The following is a 9,056-nucleotide window of genomic DNA, read 5'->3' on the forward strand; positions in this document are numbered from 1 at the left end:
ACTGGATTACTCGTAGTGACTGGATGAATAGTCGAAGCATATGAACCACAGCCGATGAGTAACCCTCCACGGTAATTCGTGTGACCGCTGAGACCGGAGTGATGAGGACAGGAAGCTTCCAAGAGCTCTGCGCTTTGTAAGAACAGGGGGCAGAGAAATCAGCTAAACACACTGGAGCCTGAGGACAAGACACGACAAAGGTGAGTGCCAAGAACAGCTAAAAGATCCGAGCTATTGAAACGAGTAACAACAGTCTGACAATAGACAGAGAAACACAGGGAATGATAAAGGGAAAAAATTAGAAGAACATAGAAAACAGGTGGCGAGCAATTAAGGTTCACAACACAGAAACAAGGAGGGCGGGGAAAACTCAAACAGGTAGACGCGGTAAGCTGACAAGTGATACAAACACACACACACACACACACACACACACACCAAAAAGGCAGGTGATTAGACCAGAGACCCGACAATGTAATGATAAAAATTAAACTTTCATATATTTTAGATTCAATGCACACCAACTTAAATATTTCAGGTCTTTTATTGTTTTAATACTGATGATTTTGGCATACAGCTCATGAAAACCCAAAATTCCTATCTCAAAAAATTAGCATATCATGAAAACGTTCTCTAAACGAGCTATTAACCTAATCATCTGAATCAACTAATTAACTCTAAAACCTGCAAAAGATTCCTGAGGCTTTTAAAAACTCCCAGCCTGGTTCATTACTCAAAACCGCAATCATGGGTAAGACTGCTGACCTGACTGCTGTCCAGAAGGCAATGATTGACACCCTCAAGCGAGAGGGTAAGACACAGAAATAAATTTCTGAATGAATAGGCTGTTCCCAGAGTGCTGTATCAAGGCACCTCAGTGGGAAGTCTGTGGGAAGGAAAAGGTGTGGCAAAAAAGTAATAGCTTATGACCTGGAGTCATGTCACCCAGATCTAAATGCACCTTTCCATCTCGCAGGCCATAGGCAAGTATTTGGTCTGCAATTATAGCCCAGTCTTCAAAAAGTTTTCTGTCTGCTCTGGATATAGGTTTCCTAAAATCTTGTGAAATCTGATGTAGCAGAAATGAGTCGAACCAGACAAATTAAAGAGTCTATCAGAGCTGTGTGCATTGAAACGAGAGCCGAACTCCTCAGGAAGTCATAAATCAGTTCTAGTGCCACAAGAACCAAGCAAGATAACCAACCAACCAACTTGTTCACACAACAGCTTTCAACATTAACACCAATAGAACAATTATTGACAATTTTAATTCGAAGAAGAGATTGTCAAATTTATTGTTCGTGATTGAAATGCAACGCTGGACATCACATGTAAACCCAGGAGATCAAGTTAAATACTTGCATTGACTTCCCCCACCCAGCAGAACCAGACTGAAATTCCTAAGGGGGAAGGGCTTTAAACCTTTGTCTTCACAGAAAAGTCCCTTTGCCAGAGAATGGCAAAGAAACTGCTTTTTGTACATTATATATGGACCAGAATGAACTCAAAAAGACTTATAAATGAATAATTCCATTGCTTAACTCCATATTCATTTATGTGTAACCCACACATTTGACTATCATGTATAATGACTTATTGTGTATGTCTTTTGATAACTATAGGATACATAGTCATGTCTAGTATTGATATAATCGAATTTTCTTGCTTGATATTGTCCTGACAATCATTTATTTGTAAAATATATCATAATCGTGTTATAGGAATCATGTCCAAAATTAGATCCTGCGAGGCAGGAACCACATGCTTGGTAAGATAAACAAATGATTTATGATACCCCTGAGCCAAGACCATATCTGATTGGTCAAGGCAACATTTGAGGGGTGGCCAACAAGGAAATTTAAATACTTTGGACACCATGAAATTTTGCTTTTAGTCTGCTTTTAGTTCCAGCCTTGCTCGTGCTATCAGTCATGCTATTAGTCATGCCTGCTCTTAGCTTTTAGCTTGTAGCTTTGCTACCTAGCTTTAGCTTGTAGCATCTAGCCATGCGGTTAGTCATCATTGTTCTTTGAGCGCGGTTCCAGCGTGCCTGCCTGCTGCTACTATGCCACGATGAGAAGGAACACAACCTAGTCTCGTCAAACTTTATTTCTTTTCTTTTCCGTTTGAGAGTTTCGTGTTCTGAGTTAAGTTTTGTAACGTCCGTTCAACTTCAACCAGCGCACACGACTCTGCACTTTCAGCCAACGCCCAACAACCACGGGCTTCCCAAGACGTCACTTCAAAGACTGAACATCCAGCCAATCAACGACCTCGGGATAGCCCTTTCACCGAGGCTCCTTCTTCACAGGAGATGCAAGTAACTTTACCTCCAGACTGTGACCTTTACTGGTGTATCTAATATAATTTTAACCTCATTGAGGAACTCAATGCAAGGGCTAATTACGTGATTGATGGTTGTTCATGTCTATGCAAGTTAACATATTGCTGTAAACTTGGAATTCCATATTTCCATTCTCTTAAACTCATCTTTTCCTAACTTTCGATCTTCCTGCAACTTGTGTGAATGTGTGAGTGCGTGCGTTTATGTGTTAGATTAGTTTATATGTCTTAGATTTATCTAATAAAGCCTTATTCATATTGAAAAGAGAAGTATCTTGTGTTTTGTGCTTACAAGTTAATGTCTTAAACTGCCGATCTTGTTACTGTGCTAATTGATAGTGTTTTCACTATAGTTTCGATATTAGTATCCAGCGCAGATTTGATGTTAAACGGCTCGTTCACTGAACCGCAGGCGCGTCTCCGTGAACAGCCGTGAAACAGTGATTCTGTTCAAATTCCCTTTAAAATCTTAAATGATTCCCTTTGAGCTAAATTGACCTGTTTCCGTTACACTGATAAAAGCTTTGATGTCTTAATTATGACACGATTCCATATTATACAGAACAATTGGAATAGGCAACCCTAGCTAGTCATCTCACAATTGAACTGCATTTATGTTCATCTAGTCTCCAATCTGGAGGGTACTGTTAAATCGGCACTTTTAAATATAATAATAAAAGTGCACTTTGATTACATTTTTATACTGGTTCACTAAAATAGAGAAAGAAGGACCTCATACAACAGAGAGGTTAATTCTTACTTTACATACTGTAGCTAAGCCAACATTACATTTAAGTAACAAATTATATTACACAACAGTAATATTGTGGTTTAACATTATAAAAGTAAGGGGCATAGTGTTTTAGCTAATGCAGCTACCTGAGGATAAAATAGCGCGAAAATGCTCAGGATGAAAAAGATGGATCTATTGTCGGATTATATTACATATAGTATCGCGTAGCGATGGAATGGAATTCATGACAGCTTTCATAGGCCAATGCCCGGCCATAAAGCTGTTTGACCAACAAGTCAAACAACCAATCACAGTTCACTTCGTTCATTGTCACGTTTCGAGGTGTGGAAATGTTGCCACAATAACAGACCGGTGGGTAAAACTGTTGGACATATTTTAAAGATTCTATGCCGCGAACTTTAAATATTTCACATACTTTTGAATATCCAGCATTTAGTTGATCCTGATAAGCGCTTGTCGTTGCAGTTGTAAACAGGTCGGCTTTCTTCTTTCATCTTTCGTGAGGTTTGGGCTCCACGGTATCTTTGTTTCCAGGCAGAACATTAAAGAACTGTAGAATCCTGTAGAACTCAACCTGTCAGATGACGACTTCAACATTCCTGAAGTTTTTCCACTTTTGTGTCCTATATGCATCAGAGGTTTAGCCAACGGTCCATGGATGTGATGTCTGAGGCTGAGACTATATTACATAGGCTACCAGTAATATTGTGGTTTAACTTTATAAAAGTAAGGGGCATAGCATTTTAGCGTTCGTGAAAATGCTCAGCATAAAAATGATGGATCTATTGTCGGATTTGGCACGGCGCAGACATTTACTTGGAAAAAATATGCCCTTTAAAGATAATTTTTAGTACGAAATGGTCTAATTCTGACAAAACATTACAAAGTCATACAGTATTCAGAGAGTAACTGAACTTACCCCCATATTTCTGACAAAGTTCATTACATTTCCATGAGGTGTTAAAATAAGGGACATGCTAATTATAAATAAAACTTTGCGCGACACACACAGAGACACATTACTTTTTAACGATAAAGCAATTGTTGAGGCTATTTTTGTCGTGGTTACATAATCATTCACAAAATAATGCTAAGACCACACACATTGACTGATCAAATATTGTATTAAAATTTTAAATCAGTGTGCTCTTTCTACAAGTTATTAAAAACAAAGGTAAATAATCATATAAGTAATTATATTAACTTATAGTCCTGCTTGCAGTGAAGTGTGACCACGATGAGATGAGAATTCAGACAGTTTGATAAAGAGGAAAAAAATAAATAAACCAGTTGGGTCACAATAACCCAACCCAGCTGTTCAGTGGAGAAAGAAATAACCCAGCACCTTTTAGATTGCAGTTATGACACATTGAACATTAAACATTTGGGGCCAAAATATTCATTTGAAAAAGAAGAAGAAGAAAGAACTATAACCTGCATTCAGAAAATAGACAGAAAAAAATGTATTTAATGTTAACTTAAGCGGAAAGCTGTGACTTGGACTTTGTTAAAAAAAAAATGGGTGACTTGTTTGCACAAGTTTAGTGCTATAGCACAAACAGCTATCAGACTTTCTGTTTCTCTTTTCATAGTGAAGGTAGAGTGAAATCCAGTTGGAGAATGAATCAGATGGACAGAATGAAATCCTGCCGTGAAAGACTAACAGATCTGTTCCTGAGAGCTCTAATCCACTTGTACTCACTTATCTTGTGTGACAATGAGGCTTCCTCTCAGACTACAGAACTTTTGCTGTTGTACTTTGTCTTCCTAAAGCAAATTTGTCTTGTCTAAGTGTCTTATACCTCCGAGACAAACAGTTTACCTCTGGCAGATACAGATTTTGTCAATGCTTGAATGTTGACTGTCAGCTAATCTCCTCTTGCTGTTAAAAGAGAACAGACTTCCCCTAACAGATTTCTGCATGTCTGTCCTCAAATGCAGGAGACTCCATAAGTGATGACTACAACAGGTAACAAAAATTATTTTTCTATCGCCCTCAAGCATTACATTTCTGCACAATAAATGTGGTAACCTGCAATTGTGACCTTAAAGAGCTATTTGTATCTTATTTAACCAATAAAAAGAGATTTGGGTATAAATTAAATGTATTTTTGGTTTATTCATTTATTCATAAAACATCAGTTCAACACACACACACAAAAACACTAGAACTTTTGAACTATTTTGTAATGTATTAATTTTCTTCTCTTTTTTTCACAGATGGTTGCTATATCAGCTGTCATTACATAGAAAATAACATTGCTGAAGATCTTTCAGTATTATTTTTTGTCCCATTGTAAAAAGTCATACAGGTTTGTGTAAGTTCATACAGGGTAATGATAAATGATAACATAACTGGTGATTGGGGCGGGGCCGAGAGGCGTGGGAACGAGGAGTTAGGCCAGGTGTAGTGATTGAAGATGAGCTGCACCTGCGCCCCACCGCCAGTATCGAGTCCCACGTAGGAGATGGAAGGATATAAAACTGGAGCGACGACCGTGAAGGACGAGAGAGGACCAGGCCTGGGACATTATTTTATGTTTGCTTTTTATTTTGTGCGCACCAGTCGTCCGTGAGGGGCTGGTGCACTGTTTTGTATTTATTTTGTGTCATTAAAGTTCATTTTGATTGTGCGCCGGTTCCCGCCTCCTTCTTCCCGATGAGTACAAAGGTTATATCGTTACAGTGGTGCCGAAACCGGGAGAAGGAGGGACGCGCTGCTGAAGATCCCTCGCCGCTGTGGTGAATCCGCGGTGCCCTCGAGCAGGCGAATTATGTGCCGCCATGGACGCTCGAGGCGGTGGGCTGGAGTGAGTTACCGGGGATGGGCGAGCTCGCTGCCGGCCGCCCACGATATGGAGGGGCGGCTGCCGTCCGTGAGGGAGCGGAGGAGTCGGCGCCGTTCGCCAGGGGGCCGGAGCCTGCCGCCTCCGTGTTGGAATCCGGAGGGGCAGGGAACGGGGGACTCCTGCCGCTGCCCAAAATCGGAGGAGCCGTCGCCGTCCATCGGGCGGCGGACGAGTATCGTGCCGTCCAGTGCCACCGCCAGGCACCGCGGAAGAGATCACCCAGCTGGTGGAGGGCCGAGCAGCAGTGCGTCTGGGAACCGGAATTTTTTTTTTTTTTTTTTTTCCTCTCTCCCCTCTCTCGTCCTTGTCGCTCCTCCTTCCATCTCCTTTTCTCTCGCCTCGTCTGTCCTACCCCCGGGTTCCCACAGTTCCCCGTGAGCGGTCCAGGCCAGGTGTAGTGATTGAAGATGAGCTTTTTATTTTGTGCGCACCAGTCGTCCGTGAGGGGCTGGTGCACTGTTTTGTATTTATTTTGTGTCATTAAAGTTCATTTTGATTGTGCGCCGGTTCCCGCCTCCTTCTTCCCGATGAGTACAAAGGTTATATCGTTACAATAACCTGTAGTTTTATGCCAGTAGTTTTATGATCAGAGGGTTTGAACGTTATGATCTAGGTAATTTTTACAATTTAAACAAGGATATTTAACATGGTGTAAGTTAAATGCCTTTCCTGGTTAGAAAGTGGCAGGGAGACCACAGCCATGGGAGTCACTTGCTTGCTTTGACAAAGTACAGCCATTATGCTAACGTGACAGTATTTCTCTGAGGGCAATTTCAAAAAATTATTTAAACAATGTAACGAGTAAAATGTCACCACTTGCTAATTATGTTTATGCTAATTGTTAATTAGGCTCTCAATGAGCATTGTCTTAATTAACAATGGCTGTGAAAATATATGCAGGGCAGTAGAACCATAAATTAATCCAGTAATTACCAGTCTCCAGTGATTAACACAGATATACTGGGATTTTACTGCTTACTTTTTTTTTTACTTTTACAGCTTACTGTTACAGTTAAATTTTTATTTTCATTTTTGATAATAATTCACCTGTCTACTTATGAGCTAGGGTTGGTATATCAGAAGTTTTTAGCAAGCATTTGATTGAAATAAATTCATGCTTTAATGCATTATGATGATACAAATGCTAATTTTAGAGAATATTTTACAACTCTATTGTGCTTTGAGCTAGTAGACAAAAGTTTAGTTCAGTATCTTTAACAGCATATTTATCTTCAGAAGATCATTAAGTGTGGTACTGTTGACCAGTGCCATACTGTGAGCACACTTAATTTAAGCCTGCCCAATAGCCTATAATATTATGCTTTATAAAAGTATCAACACATTGTAATGCATTAGGTTTTGATGGGGGGAAATGTGCCCTTTAAAAATTTGGATTTACTTTCAAATTGTAATATATTTCAGTTTAAAATGTGCAGGATGATAATGCATCAGCCAGTGTGTTATGATAGAGAAAAACGCTCTATTATACAGATAAAAGACCACTGGGGAACTGTAGTGATATAATGTACGTAAGTCTTACATAATAAAATGTTGGGAATATGTACTGTAAGTAACTGTCAGTAAATTATTTATTTGCCAGAAGGCCAAGTTCAGAGTATTATACAATTACTCCAGAGTGGAACATTGTGTCTTAATTATCTATACTGAGGCCATGGATAAAGCTATTCAGAAACTTGATTGAATTTGACATGAACAGAGAGAGAGAATTTGTGAATGATTACAACAGTGCAATACTAATGACTATTCAAAAATATTAATTTCCATACTCTGGTTTTAACAGCCCATCCTATGTATGTGTTGTACAGTGCCAAGGAACCCATTGTTTAGGTCTGTATTCTTGTACACACATTTTATTTACTAGTCTCTCCTTACACTGTAAGTTATACATCTGTTTAACTAGTTTAAAGTAAACTGCACTTCAAATGTCATTTTTCTGACAACAGTAAATCTGTGCTTCACAGGTAGTAACACTGTAGCCTAATAAAAGGGGATTAATGGTAGTTGAAGCTGGCAGGGACAATAAAAGAGGAAACCAATTATTTGAAAGCAACAAAGCTGTGAAGACAACTTATTTTTGTAGGCTGTTTTCTTTTGCAATAGTCCAGATTCTATCCACTGAAAATAATGTATTTTTTTCCCCTCTGTCATTCTGTCTTTGATGACTTTTAGATATCTCTAGAATTGGAGATAATGATAATATACATCTTTAAAGAGATATTTTGTAATGCATGGCCTGAATATTATTACATCTGATATTACAATTTAACTGCTGTGTAATATATATATATATATATATATATATAAAAGAAAAATCAGTTAACAATTTAAGTAAACTATACATGATTAGTGACTGTAGATTTGTATAAATTTAAGTTTAATTTATTAATGTGAATGGTTTTTGAAATTCATAGAAGATAAAGAAAAATCACAAAATAATATCTAATAATTGTTTCTCAAATTAAATTAAATGTAAAAGCAAATGCCTATTATTTAATTGTTATGCTACTTTCTTCATCAGAAAAATGACCCCAGTACTCTTACATGTCTCCTCTGAAGTTTCAGATGAAGTTCAAGGCAACATTTCCCATTTCATAAAAAAAAAAAAATATATATATATATATATATATATATATATATATATATATACATATATATATATATATATATATATATATATATATATATATATATATATATATATATATATATATATATATATATACAGGTCAAGTTTAAGTATATACCACCCACCAGCATTTCCAGGCAGTTGATGTGAAGACCATCCTCTGCTTTCAACCAGTGGCCAAAAGTTGGTTTTCCATCGTGTGTTCCCCAACCCATGTTGAAAGCATCTGTTGAAACCACCTTGCTTCTGTAGACCATTGCCACGGGGATGCTCTTTTTCATCCACTGCACTGAGCGTTCTTCCAAGGGGCTCAGGGATGTTACACAGGCCTGGTCTACCCTGATAAGCAGATGTCCAAATTCCATGCATTTCTCATAGCCTCTTAGCAGACGCAGTACAAGTGAAGTATTGATAGGGAACTATGATGGTGTACTTGTAGTATGTTTGCCTTTGTTTACGGTGT

This window comes from Carassius gibelio, chromosome B14, assembly GCF_023724105.1.
Source record: "Carassius gibelio isolate Cgi1373 ecotype wild population from Czech Republic chromosome B14, carGib1.2-hapl.c, whole genome shotgun sequence".
Lineage (NCBI taxonomy): Eukaryota > Metazoa > Chordata > Actinopteri > Cypriniformes > Cyprinidae > Carassius > Carassius gibelio.